Source organism: Pinus tabuliformis, chromosome 4_2, assembly GCF_031772625.1.
Source record: "Pinus tabuliformis cultivar Carrire ecotype Pingquan chromosome 4_2, CPIR1, whole genome shotgun sequence".
Classification (NCBI taxonomy): domain Eukaryota; kingdom Viridiplantae; phylum Streptophyta; class Pinopsida; order Pinales; family Pinaceae; genus Pinus; species Pinus tabuliformis.
Window position 1 is genome coordinate 632,735,432 of NC_142304.1, and position 15,040 is coordinate 632,750,471.

Below are 15,040 nucleotides of genomic sequence, written 5' to 3' on the forward strand. Positions count from 1 at the left end.
TTTGCAAACTCATTTTAGTCCACAAGATGAGACATGGGATGCAAGGATGAAGATAAAATACATAAAGCAAACAGGGAGTCTACAAGCTTATCAGTGAGAGTTCTCAAGTGCAGTTTTGGAACTTCCAAACATGGCGAAAGGTGACAAGGTGTTCAGTTATCATAGGGCTGAAACCTTAGTTACGAAATCAAGTGAAGAGGCAAAAGATAAAAACACTTGAAGAATCATTTGATATTGTGGATGGCTTGGTAGAACAATATAATGAAGGATCTGATGAGAAGTAGAAAAAGAATGAAAAACCAATTGAAAAGTCTATGAAACAGGAGCCTTCGAGATCGCATGATAAGATGAAGATGAAGAAACCATTGAAGTGTTGGATTTGTGAGGAACCACATATGGTGAAGAATTGTCCTTCAAGATCAAAAGTGCCTACCTTAGCACAAAACAATGCGAAAGAGAAAGAAGAAACTTCTGTAGGGGTTATGCAAATTTTGGGAGCTACAGTGGCTACGAAAGTTGTCTCACGAAGATACCTAGAAAGAAACAAGTTAGAGTATGTCGAGATAAAAGTTGGGAGTGATGTTGTACTCACTATGGTAGATAGTGGGGAAACTCACAACTTTATGAGTGAGGATACTGCGAGAAGGATTGGACTAATATTTGTACCAGTGTAGGGACCAACGAATGCAGTGAATTCTCCTCTGGATTTTGTGATCGGTGTAGCTGAGAGAGTGGATGTGACACTTGGTGAATGGATAGGGAATGTCGATTTCACTATAGTGCGGATATATGACTATGAGGCTGTATTGGACATGGAGTTTATGAAGAAATTTGAAGCTATGGTTGTTCCCCATATGAAGAAACTGTACATTTACGATGGACAAGGCTATGTACCTATCGATGTTCCAACTGTAGGAGTAACCAAGACTGAATGTAAACTGATAGCAATGCCTATGGAGAATGAGAAGCGAGATGAAGAGGTCTATAAGAGGTTGTCTATTGCAGAGGCAAAGCTTATGGAGCAGTCACAGGTTATCAGGACATTGTCAAATAGTGTCTTGGATCTATCTAGGAGGCTAGAGGCAATGGAGGATGATGATGATGATGGGGATGTTCAGATGAAGGATCGGGAAGCATACCTACAAAGATTATAAGTCGAGGATCCAAATAGGTTGTTTGAATTGATCAGTGAGGGAGAGCCTTCAGGCTATACTCCCTCCTTTCCGTCTTAAATTATCATGGAGATGAGGTTCATTGTTCGCTTCTCATGGCAGTGACTCTCCAACAGTTTGAGCAGGCATTTAAGGGTGAGACAACATAGATTGATAGGTAACATGCAATGGAGAGTCATGATGATGTAGGAGCATAAGTTCTTATGGGGCGATGCATGGCTACATTAGCTACCCAACTAATCACAGACATGAGGGGTACCAGCACATGATTTCTTGCATTGCAGTGGCATATTTATGGCGTGAAGTAGGTCAAAAGGTGGACACATTTGGATTACTCATACACATAGTTTGTGTGGTTTGATGATCTTGGCGATGGGTGGTTGTTGGGATGGAGAATTACCGACAAGGAAAATTTTAAGGATGGAAAATTTTCTTGAAGTTTAAAAACATTGGCGAATCTCACTAATCCCTAATATGCAAACTATAAATTTTTTAATGATATATTTGCAAAATTATTCAAATTTATAATGATTTTATATATGGTCTCTATATAATGTTGGCGATTTTTAAGGTAAAATAATTTTATATTCTAAAATTTGGGCGAATCATCTTTTATAAAAATTGGAAATTGGCGAATCGTTTTTTGGAAAAATCATGGAAAATTAGCCCACTGGGCGAACACTAGCCCCTAAAATTTTCCATGATTACTGAGGACGATAATGAATTTAAGTGGGGGAGGCTGTAAAGCCCCCGAGTCATCATCGCAAATTTGGTGATTGGAGTGCGTTGGGCGAGCGTGTTTAACCAACGAGTTGGCACGAGTTGGCAGGTGTGTGAACAGTGAGACAAGTTGATTGCACATAACTGGTGAGTCAAGGGTTGCCTCCGAACGACTGTTTCCTATTGTGATTTTGAAAGATATACTTGGAAAGTGAAAAATAAACTAAGTATGGAATGTTAGGCGTATTCCACACTTCTGAGTATTGTTAAAAAGAAAACGGGTGGTGGTGCCGCACCCCCCTTTGTACGGTTGAAAGACTACCACTAGGATAGGGGCATGACACCACTCCTCCCTCCCTCACCCCTCCCTCCCCCCTCCGCTCCACACCCCACCCCACCCCCGCCTACCCCATTCCCTCCCCTCCACCACCTCCCCACCCACCCCACCCGAGCCCGCAGCCAGCAGCTAGAGGGCTAGAGGCCAATTTTCAGAATCGGCCTACGACCCTTTAGTTGTTGGCTCATGGATTGGATAGGAGGTAGAGGTTGCGCACATCCCACCCTGCCCCACCAAGTACACAGCCAGCAGCCCCGCAAGCCGATTCCCGGAATCAGCCTGCGGCCCTTTCGCCACTAGTTGGAGGCTCAAGCGAGTGTGGCGAGTTGTGCGCAGCCTCCCTCGCCGAGCTGGGCCCCCAGCTAGCGGCCAAAGAGCCACAGACCAATTTTGAGAATTGTCTGGTGGCCCTCTGGCCGTTTGTTGGGGGCCCGAGCTAGAGGGGCGAGTTGTGCACAGCCTCCCGCACCTAGCTGAGCCCCCAACCAACGGCCAAAGGGTCGTAGGCCGATTTCGAGAATCGGCCTACAACCCTCTGGCCGCTGGCTAGGGGACCGAGCAGGTGGGCAGGGAGGGCCATGGGGTGAGGTGAGGTGAAGAGGGACACGGTGGCGGGGAGGGTCAGGTGGGGAGGGAGGGAAGGGTGGGGGAGGCAGGGGTGGGTGGAAGGGATGTGGGGGCAGGGGAGGGTTGAGGTGGGTTGGGGTGAGGGGCAGGGAGGGGGTGCGAGGCAACATGGGGAGGGGCAATGGTTGGGTGGTGTGGGGCCGAGGGGCGACATTAGGTTGCGACTTTTTTTTAAATTTTGTTTTTTCATTTATTTTTAATATATATATTTTTAAATTTTTTTTCTTTAATGTTTTTTTTTAATTTAAATTTTTTAATTTTTTAATTTAAATATGTTTTTATTTTAATTTTTTTTAAATTATATATATATATATATATATATTTTAAATTTAATTTTTTTTTTAATTTCTTTGTTTTGTTTTAATTGTTTTGATTTTTTTTTTAATTTTATTGAATTTTTATTTCAAGTATTTTTATTTAAATTTTCTTTTGCTAATTATTTACCTTTTTTTTGAAATGGAGTTTTTATTTTTATTTTTTATTTTTAACTTAAAATATTGGTTTTTATTTTATTTTATTTCATTTTATGTTATTTTCTTAAATTATATATATATAATATTTTATTTTATTTTATTTTATTTTATTTTATTTATTTATTTATTGATTTTTTATTTAAAATTCTAATTAATAGATATTAATTTTGAATTTTTTGTTTTTTTACATTTTTATGGCTTTTTTTTGTTATATATATATATGATTTATTTTTTGTCATGAATCGTCCCCTTGCCACCCCTGGCTGGTTGGGCCTCGAGGTGGCTAGGAAAATTTAAATTTTATTTTACTTTTTTATTTTTTTAAATGTTTTATTTTATTTTTGTAACTTTTTTTCTTTTTAATTTTAATTTTAAATTTTTTTTGTTTTTAATTTTATTTTACTCTTTTTTTTTTCTTGTTCTTTTTTTTTAATTTTACATCGTATGGTTAATTGTTTTTACATTTTGTAGTTTTTTTTATGTCATTTCTATATATTTTTTATATTTGGTTTTTTTTGTCATGTTTTTTATATTTTATTACTTGTTATTTTTAATTTTTTTTGTTCAATATTTGAATTTTTGTTTTCTTTTGTATCACACACACAGATATATATATATATATATATATATATATATATATATATATATATATAGATATAGATATAGATATAGATATAGATATAGATATAGATATAGATATATATATTATATTATTTTTGTTGTAGGCTCTGTGTCAATGCTTGTCTAGCAACCCGATCTCATTATGTGCAATTTGACAGTTGATTTTTAAATTGTTTTTGCAATGTATCAAGTTGTCTTAGGCTAAGATTTTAAAATCGCTATACATTTAGCATTTAAAAAAAATTACTCTTGGTATAATAACTCTTTCATTTAGGTGTTTATTTTTAAAGGTTTTTAGTCATAAAATTTTTCCATAATGTCATGCTTGAAATATTTTGAAAACTTAAGATTGTTTGTAGTCATAATATTTGGTTTTATTTTCATGGTTGAAAATTTGTCAAGATTTTAATGTTTTTATAAGTCATGATATTTTATCTTTAATGCTATGATTGAAAATATTTATAAGTATCTTTTCTTAGCACCATGCCTGAAAACTGTTGGAATTTTAAGGTTTTTCAAAGAAGTGATGTTTTAAATTTAATGGCATGTTTAAAAATCGTTGGAATTTTAAGGCTTTTCAAAGATGTGATATTTTATCTTTAATGTCATGCTATAAAATCATTCGAAATTTAAAGCTTTTAAAGTCATGATATTTTATTTTTAACGTCATTATTAAAAAATGATGAAAATGTACCCTGAAAAAAGACGCAAGTTTAAAAATCGCTGGAATTTTAAGGGTTTTCAAAGATTGATATTTTATCTTTAATGTAATGCTTGCAAATCGTTCAAAATTTAAAGTTTTTAAAGTCATGATATTTTATTTTTAATGTCATTATCAAAAAATGATGAAAATGTGCCCTGAAAAAAAAAAGACGTTATTTTGGCATCAACACTTTTCAATTTCAATGTGTTTTTGCACCAAACAAAATGAGTTTTATTGTTTTTTACTGTTATTTTTAAAAAATATTGAAAATTTACTATGAAAAAAATTGGTGATGCAAAGTTAACACTTTTTTATTTTTTGGTTGTTTTTTCATGTTTTTTGGGGTTTTTGCGCTCGAGTACCTGTTTTGAGGTAATAGTCCCCATTTGATCGGTAACTATGTTCATGGTTCTTACGGATATGGAAATGAATAATATATGATGTTGTGTGCCATTAACATTTGGTGGTGGCAAAGTTTTGGTTATGGTGGGTTGAGGCTGTGTGGGAGGAAGTTCCTGCACTCTTGTAGGTGTAAAAGGGGCAAAAGTAGCTTCCTCGATAGGATGTTGACGTTGAATCCTAAGCTCCCAAAATGTGTGTAACATAGGGCATGCCTTAGTGTTATGAGAGGTAATGGTACAAATATTTCATACCAGATGAGAACTAACCAAGTTTATAGTATGGGAGGTTGTATTGCTCATAGTATGAGATGTTTACGGCTCGTTGACGTCACGAGATGGAATATCCTATGGTGGTATCCATCTCTAGACCTTAGTATTGGTGTGACATTCGTTCTTGGTGTGGTTTAGCCTTAGTGCTACTCCTACTGTGCAAAAACGTGAAAGGTACTGACAATTCCTTTTATGGCTGAATTGAGAGAAAATACGACAATAAAAACGTGTGATTTTCTCTTGATTGGAGAGGTGCTTTTGTGGAATTTTGAAAACTATGTGGAAGATGTCATTGAAATTACGTAGGTTATGACATTCGTCCACTAAATGGTTGGGTTTATCACATAGGGCACATATGATGGGTGATCTTATTTATTAGGTGGCCTTAGATTGTTTTTTTCCATGTGAAGGATGATTTAATAATTGCAATTTTTAGTCATGCATGAACATTTGGTGTACCCCCAATTGGTTGGGTGATTGATGTATATATGAGTCATTGGTGATAGTAAGGTCATACTCACATAGTCGAGTTATAGAGTCATGTTATTCCTTTCAAAAATATTTCTGCAGACTTTTCATGTGCTTATGGGGAGCATGGATAGTATATTGCATCTTAGCATGTACTAATGGGGAGAATATCTTGGTCTGCCCTTTGCCCTTAATGTCAAAGGGAGAGAGTATCTATGTGTTTCTTGATATATCTAACAGCTTCTACAACTTGAAGTGATCAACACCAATATGGTTGCCATCAAGTCAAAAAGGGGAGATTCCTAGCATTATGATACATTTGTTTTCCTTGATGGAAACCCACATACACGTCAGTTCAACATTGATAAAGGGAAACTTACATTGTAACAAGTCTATTCAGAGGTAACAGAGTAATGGTATAGAAGAATAGGATGATGGGACAAAGAATTACAGATCAAAATCAAGAAGTTAAGGAAAGAGAATGGTTTAAGTTGTATACTCTGTTTACCCTAGTCTAAGTAGCATATACACGCAGGTACACAACATAAAAGGAGCATATATGTATGCACTCTGTTTCACAGAAAGAAAAGCACATATGGGATGAAAAATTAAGGTTAAAAATACTAAGGGTCCATACCATGGTATTAGCCCACAATATTGAGCAGAATAACAGTTACCTGATCCAGTCTAAGAATACCATAGGTTCTTAGTGTGGTTTTTGTGCATGTATTGAGAAAGGCTCTAGTCTATAAGGAGGACAATATCAAAGGGCTAAGTGTGCAAGTAAAAAGGTTTTTTAATGAATACTTCTATCTGAAGTATATTTTGTGTTGTAAGGGCTATGGTTATGATATAGATCTGAAATATCTTATGCACCCTTGGATAAAATGTTGGATCAGGATCATGAGACTTGAAATGACGTATCATTGTATGATCTGATAATGGATAGTCTAGATCTGATTGCTAACTCATGTTTTATCCTTTATACATGATCTGGGTATATCTGAAGTCTTAAAAATATACTAAGTTATAAGTCATTATTTATAGATCTATATACTAGTTTTCCTTGGTTAAGGCACATATACTTGTAGGCTTGACACTTCCAAGTCGCGTATGTAGAGGAAGGGCTTCTTGTTCAGAGATGCTTAATCTATCTTATCAATGTTGTTGTTTTACTGCTGTTTGTCAATCATATCTTCATTAGATCTGAAATTCAACCTGATTGTATAAGGATATTGAGTCTGGTTAATTGATTGATTGAGTAAGAAGGGTGATATGTGCTGCTATCTACTTAGAACTCTATAATATGACACTAGATCTTAAGAATGTCATTGGTTGGTACAATTTTTGCTTCAAATGTTTTATGATTCAGTATCTTTAGACGTATAGGCATGTTGGGTTACAGAAAGTAGCATATACATGCATGTTGGCTTCATTGAAGTAGTGTATACATTGTGACACATGATTTATTAGGTTGCAGTTGGTTGTGGTTGTTGATGCAGTGATCTGGGTTCAACTCTGTGTTCTGGTGACAATGATCTGACTGTTCAAATTGATTGATTATTGGTAGATGCAATTGTTTTTGATGGTTGTATTGCAGTGGTAATTTATTTTGAGTTTCAATGTTACTTATGGGTCCAGTATGAAAATTTGATGAAATGTGGCCTACATATTGTGTTGTTGTGTACGAGGACTATCCAGTCTGAAAATTTATGAAACATGGTCCCTGGAAGAAAATTGAAGGCAATAGCCTTTGGTAGGTAGGCTCCTACATACTGATAAACATATTAGCTAGTACAAGAGCTAGGGGGTTGGAGCTCTCTTCCAGTAGAAGCTGGAGAACAAGAGAAGGTTGTAGTCTTCCGCAGGTAGATTGCCGTGTACTAGAAAAAGTCTACATTAGTACAAAACTTGTAAACACTTTTTATGATAAGAAGATTAAATACTGAGACAATAATAGCAGTGGTTTTTTTCCCACATTGGGTTTCCACCTGAAAAATCCTAGTGTTCATGTGTGCTTCTTAAGTGTGTTGATTTATTCTATTTTTACTCCATCTGTTTACTTCTTAGTAAATGCATCACACTCTGATTTAAGTTCAACTGACAATGAATTAGTTCTCTTGAAATTTTATTTTATATATTCTAGTTCCATTCATTATAGCCACATACATACATAGTTTGGTTTCTATAAAATAGCGTATATAGATTGTAAAAGAAAAAATATTATTTTGAAAGTTAAAATACTAATTGGAAACCCAACAGGGCCTTCAGTGTCTAGTGTAGAGCCACTAATTTCTAATATTTCTTCTTCCCACCTGTAGTGTGCCTAGGGTCAGGAGCCCATACTGGCATGTCCTCCATAATCTTATATTTTGAATGGGATTTTTGAACAGTGTGCAACAAGAAATGCAAAATTTAGGAAGTGCTAAAAATAGAATTGCTAAATTTAGCACTTCTAAAAATAGCAGTTTGGCCAATGAGCATTTTGGCCACCTTGTGTGAGAGGCAAAACTGCTAAAAATAACATCTTCTAAAAATAGAATTTATGGGTCCCTTCCTATTTATAGTAGTCTCTGGTCTATCTATAGGAAGTAAATTCTAATTTGGTCTCACCAGCAGTTTGGAATATTAATTAATTAATTCTCCATGAGTTAATTAGTTAAGGAAAAGCAAACTCGAAGTCTTTGTGAGAACATGCAAGTATTTCTCCACTGATTGGGGAATGTGTCTTTGATTTGCTCCACTAATTGAGGAATTAAGGATGAGTTCTATCTTGAGAGGATCAGTTGAATTAGTTTAACTTAGTCAAGTTTAGCTAGATTAATTTAACAAGTTGTTAAATTAATGAGATACAGATTGTTAATGCTTGCATGCATGTGACAACTGTTATTTTCAGATAACTGAGTATTCTCTCATGGATAACTGATGCATGGAAGTTCAGACAGAGACCCAGTTGATATCAAAGAAGGGATAATGTACTATCAATTGGATGAATATCTTTCCTATAAAGGAAGCTCATCCATGATGAGGATTCATCTCCTTCAGGTTTGTGTAGTTATTTCAGAGGTCGGTGTTGTCTATGAGGTGAGAATCACATAGGTTGTAGCTGGAGGACAAAGGAAAACTGTTCATAGAAATAGGAGGCTTGGAGGGCAGAGGAGAAGGTTTCTGAGAAGCTTTTGACTGTCTATGAGCAGCAGAGGGATTGTACTGAGAGCTGGATAGCTTCCAAGCTAAGGCTTTGTGTAATCCGGAAATATTTCCACTTGTATGATAATACAAAGATGGTGTTTTAGGCCGGTGCTTTCCCCTAGTTATATCTTCTGTGTTATGTGTGTTTGATTTCTCCATATCAGTTATATGTGTTTTTGTTGATGTTGCTCATGTTCGATTAAGCTTCTGCTAAATTGGTTGTAGAAGTAGATCTAGTATTATTCTTTAGTACATTGCATATATCATTTTGATCTACAGATGGTGAAACTTCTACATGGTATCAGAGCTAGCTAATTTGTAGAAAAGTTCTACATGGTATTAGAGCTAGCTGATGTGTAGAAAAATTCTACAAAATTCTACATGGTATCGGAGCACAGGTGATCAAGGAGAGAACAATATACTAAGAGGAGATTTCAAAGTTTTGAGTTTTGGGCCAAGAGTTTGCAAAGCAGATCTGAAAATTTTTGTACAAAATTTTCAGAAATAAATCGCAGATTTGGATTCCTTGCGGAAAAATACCCAAAATAAAAATAAAAATTGGTTGAATCGGAGTTCAGATGAGGGAGATATCGTTGATTTAAAATTAGCTCTTTTTCTAGAAAATTTCGTGACCGCTAGAAAGTGGAAATAGGTTGGTGTGCTAGCCATGAACCTATATGCACTTGAGGTACAAGATGCATCCAAAGAGTTGAGGAGCAAGGCAAAGGTTAGATACTTGGTGATTGAGAGGGAGAGTAAATTACCTATTAACATGCAGAACCAGAAGAAGTCTCAGAAGATTGTGGAGGAGCCACGATTGGTGCAACAACTTTAGGAAGTTGTGGAGCAGCCACAACATGGGAAACTGAGTGGAGATCGAGTAGAGACATCTACGCATGGAGAGACCTCCAGTAGGGGGAAACTTCGAGCTAGGTGGGCAGAGGGATCACATGCAGCCATACCTCCAGGTAGGAGGTGGGGTGATGTGGAGTGATTGTCCTAAGGAAGAGGGGTGGGATCCTTGAGGTACCTAACCTCTTGGATGAGACTTTGCTACGAGAGCCCCAATGTGGAGTAATAGAAACTGACTGATTGGGTAGAGATCGATGCGGATGGAGCGACAGAGAGAGCTACAGTGCAGGGAATCCAAAGATAGCGCAGAGCATGCAAGCTATAGCAATGCGAGAGGCACAAGTGTGTTGGTAGCACAGAGAAGGGTGCAACGGTTCGAGATGCATGGAGATGTTGCAGTAGCGCAGAGGTTAGAGAGGGAGCACTTGTCAGCAACATGTAGAGCTTCAACATCAAAGTATGTTTCTAACCCAACAAAGAGGTCAGTTGGGAGTTTTTTTGTGTTCCGAGTGTTGCTAGAGAAACCACACTTGGTAGGTGTGTTGCATGCAGAACATTCTAGAGTTATAGGATTGGGTTCGAGAGGAAGCCTTTCTTGTTGAGAGGGAGTGTTGAAAAGTGTGCAACAAGAAATGCAAAATTTAGGAAGTGCTAAAAATAGAACTACTAAAAATAAAACTTCTAAAAATAGCAGTTTGGCCAATGCGCATTTTTGCCACCTTGGGTGAGAGGTGAAACTGCTAAAAATAACATCTCCTAAAAATAGCATTTCTGGGTCCCTTCCTATTTGTAGCAGTCCCTGGTCTATCTATAGAAAGTAAATTCGAATTTGGTCTCCCCAGTAGTTTGGAATATTAATTAATTAATTCTCCATGAGTTAATTAGTTAAGGAAAAGCAAACTTGAAGTCTTTGTGAGAACATGCAATTATTTCTCCACTGATTGGGGAATATGTCCTTGATTTGCTCCACTAATTGAGGAATTAAGGATGAGTTCAATATTGAGAGGATCAATTGAATTAGTTTAACTTAGTCAAGTTCAATTAGATTAATTTAACATGTTGTTAAATTAATGAGGTACAGTTTGTTAATGCTTGCATGCATGTGACAACTGTTATTTTCAGATAACTGAGTATTCTCTCATGGATAATTGATGCATGGCAGTTCAGACAGAGACCCAATTGAGATCATAGAAGGGACAGTGTACTATCAGTTGGATGAATAATTTTCCTATAAAGGAAGCTCATGCATGATGAGGATTCATCTCCTTCAGGTTTGTGCAATTATTTCAGAGGTCAGTGTTGTGTGTGAGGCGAGAATCACACAGGTTGTAGCTGGAGGACCCAGGAAAACTGTGCATAGAAATAGGAGGCTTGGAGGGTAGAGGAGAAGGTTTGTGAGAAGCCTTTGATTGTCTATGAGCAGCAGAGGGATTGTACTGATAGTTGGACATATTTCCACTTGTATGATAATACAAAGATGGGGTTTTAGGCTGGTGCTTTCCACTAGTTATATCTTCAGTGTTATGTGTGTTTGATTTCTCCATATCAGTTATATGTGTTCTTATTGATATTGCTCATGTTTGATTAAGCTTCCGCTAAATTGGTTGTAGAAGTACACCTAGTATTATGGGTTAGTACATTGCATATATCAGTTTGATCTATAGATGGTGAAATTTCTACATGGTATGAGAGCTAGCTGATTTGTAGAAAAATTCTACATGGTATCAGAGCTAGTTGATGTATAGAAAAATTCTACAAAATTATATAGGGATTTCCTTCCTTGTATCAAGTGGAAGAACATTAAAGTAAGTGGTGGTCTAATAATGAGCGAAGAGTCACACTCCTACATGACTATTTTTAGCGACATAGTTAAGACGTAGGGGGGACACCTCGAGAAACTATTGTGAATACCTCTACCTGAAAATAAAAAAGAAAAAATAACATACCCACGTTCTAGTAGAATAGGGTACCAACCCACAATATCATCACTAAAACTCTAAACACAAAACTATAGCTTAAAGGAAGACCCAATTAAACAGATAAAGGGCAAGATAGTCTCGATCAAGAACTCACTCTTCGATACCATTAAGCAGAAGAGCAGACAACAACAAAAATGGATGCCGCCGACACCAATGGGACACAACCATCCATAGTATTCATCCCACAGGGGCTTTGTCGACCATTAAAAATTCCTCACATACCAATGCCCAAACAACTTAAACTAGAAAAGACCTGAATGACTAATGCTAAGCCAATTCAATAAACCAAAAAGTACTAGGCACATACCAAATGGCGAACCACTAGATGAGATTAAAATTATGGAAAAAATCATATAAACCCTAACATATTAGACCCAGACACAATGATACAACGAAAGAAATAAATCAAACATAGTAAGAGGACAACCTAGAAAAAAATGCTTAAAGAAGCAATTGACGCCCTCATAAACCCATCATAGTTTCATAGTCCAAGTAGTCATGCATGGACCAGGGGGGCCGTAAATCTCCATTGTTTCATCCACCTCTCATGTAGGCCAACGCTAGAAATAATAAATTCTTTAATTGTAGAAACAAAACTCAACACATGGCTCCTCTCAAACATAGCTTGAGAAAAGTGCATGTAGCGAGAGGCCATGAACTAACCCTTTCCTCCACTCAAACCACAACTAGCTAGACCCAATACCTCCATAAGACCATTTTTTATTAAAATATCTAAATGGAGAGTTGCATGAAAATGCATGTGAGGGAAGACCACATCCCCACTCCTTAAATTCCCATCGTGTCCTGAGGGTTGTGGGTATAACCTCCAAGGCCCCAGTATCAACCTAATTTACACACCCATTGGAGGTCATCTTGTCGTTCTCCAACATAACCTTAAAAGACTTTTCATAGCTAAGTTGTGAAGGAGTGGGCCACCTAGAATAACTATTGACTTCTCTGGCTTTTCAACCCATGTTGGCCATCAAATTTGACACCTTATTTCTCGCTCTTCTACTATGATGAACAATGACATATTCCACATTATTTCCTCCTAATTTGGTCCTAAGTTAAAAAACTCGTCCTCCCTACTAGGAAGAGAAAGTGCATAACTTTAGGCTAAATCTTACGAGTCACAATTATTTTCTCTAAATCCTTATGGCTTTCCAACAGTAAAACACTTACTTTAAGGTAAACATAGAAATGGTATTTTGTCCCCATCTTATCTTATCAAGGTTTCGAGATATCCAAATTCTGCTATCTATTAATTCCTCCTTGAAGCTCTCCTAAGGTAGATCCTGTTGATTTTGTATCCAATCCACAGATTTCCAAGATATCCATAGAGTCAATCCTTGATATTCTTTCCAAAAGTATTGCACCCTATAACATCCCAATCGTATGGTCAATTTTTTGATCTCCTTTAGCTCTTCTTTATCCTTCAATATTGGGAGTTGTTGTGAATTATCCTTAAAGAATAAAGCAATGTCTCCTCACCTTATTTCCAAAACATTGTTCTCTTTCACTATGTTTCTATTCCCGTATTCCCACATCCAAATGGCCCACTTTGGAATGCTTGATTTATCATGGAGGTAATTCAGTTGAGATCCAGGGGGGCATATTTCCTTTTCCAAATTTAATTCCAGAACTAATTTCCTCCAAGTACTCATCTCCACCATTTGGCTCCTAGAACTCCTATAAAGATTCTTGGATCTCTCAATCCAAAACCCCCTTCCAACTTGGGAAGGAAGAGTATCTCCCATGCCACAAATGATCGTTTTCTCGCCTTATTTTCTCCTCGCATTGAAAAATCTCTTCATTTGGTAGTGATCTCCTTAGAAATCAATTTCGGAAAAGGTATAATTTCTATTTGATATAATAGAATAGCTTGAACCACTAATTTCGTTAAATCGACTCTTCCTACCAAATTTAGAGATCTTAATTCCTAATTATTAACTTTATTAGAGATTTTCTTTAAAACCACCTGCCAACAAGGATATCTCTATTGATTTAAGACTAGGGGCACTTGAGATAGTTCAAGGGGAGACTAGCTATCTGAAACTCCATTAAATTTATCAAATGATGTTAAATCGACTCCTTGCAATTAAAAAGGGAAAACCAATTTGTCGTTTTTTTAATAATAGTACTTGATGCTTCCACAAATACCAACAAGAGTGAATGGATATTTGTATATAATGTGAGCTTCGTCTATGTAAAAAAACCAATTTCATAAAAAAATATTGGTGTGTCATAGGGATATCATTCCAAAGAATTGTAAACCTTTAAACTCTCCCCTAGAGTATGCACTTTTCATTGATCTTCCTAGCCGCTCTGCTGCTAAAATAAATAAAAAATGGAGATAGGGGATATCCTTTCCTCAAGGCTCTAGACGCATTAAAAGTACATGACAAAGATACTTTAATTAAAATGGAAAATAAGGGGGAAGATATGAGAAATATGATCCACTAAATGTAGTGCCAGGAAAATTTGAACACATCTAGTCAATATGAAAAGAAGTCCCAACTCAGTGTATCAAAATATTTTGAACAATTGAGTTTAATCAGTATACCTAGCTTCTTGTGAGCCTTAAGAGTATAGATAATCTCATGAATTATTATTATTCCATCAGTGATCTGTCGACCTTCCATGAATCCTATTTGTTCAAGCACAATCATGTACTTTAAGAAGGTATTTAATTGATTCACAATTACTAATGAAATTATCTTATAAATGATTTCATAATGCAATGAGTTTGAAGCCACTCAGATCTACTGTTTTTCCAATTTTTGGGATTAACGTAAGGAATGTGGCATTAATCCCAGTCTAAACATTTTGGATTTTCCTCAATTCCTCCACTGCAACATGAAATTCATCACATAAGAAACTCCAACATGCTTTGAAAAAATTTGAAGTATATCCACCTAGGCCTAGACCTTTGTTTCTAGGCATGGCTGATGCTACATCCTTCACCTCCAACAAAATCTCCTTGATCATGTCTTTGTTTGGTTCATTACTTGCTAAGCCAAGGATGCATTATTTAGCCCTACTGATAGCCTATTTCCTATGTTGAGATGGTTGAGAAAGGACATGTCTATAGAAATCCACCAGTGCCTCTTCAATCTCCTCATGTAGGAGCTTCTTCTAGCCATATCTTCTTGAAAGTGAGAATATTTTGTTATGATGAATATTTTTAATCATAGACTTATGGAAAAAACTTGTATTGTTTTCTCC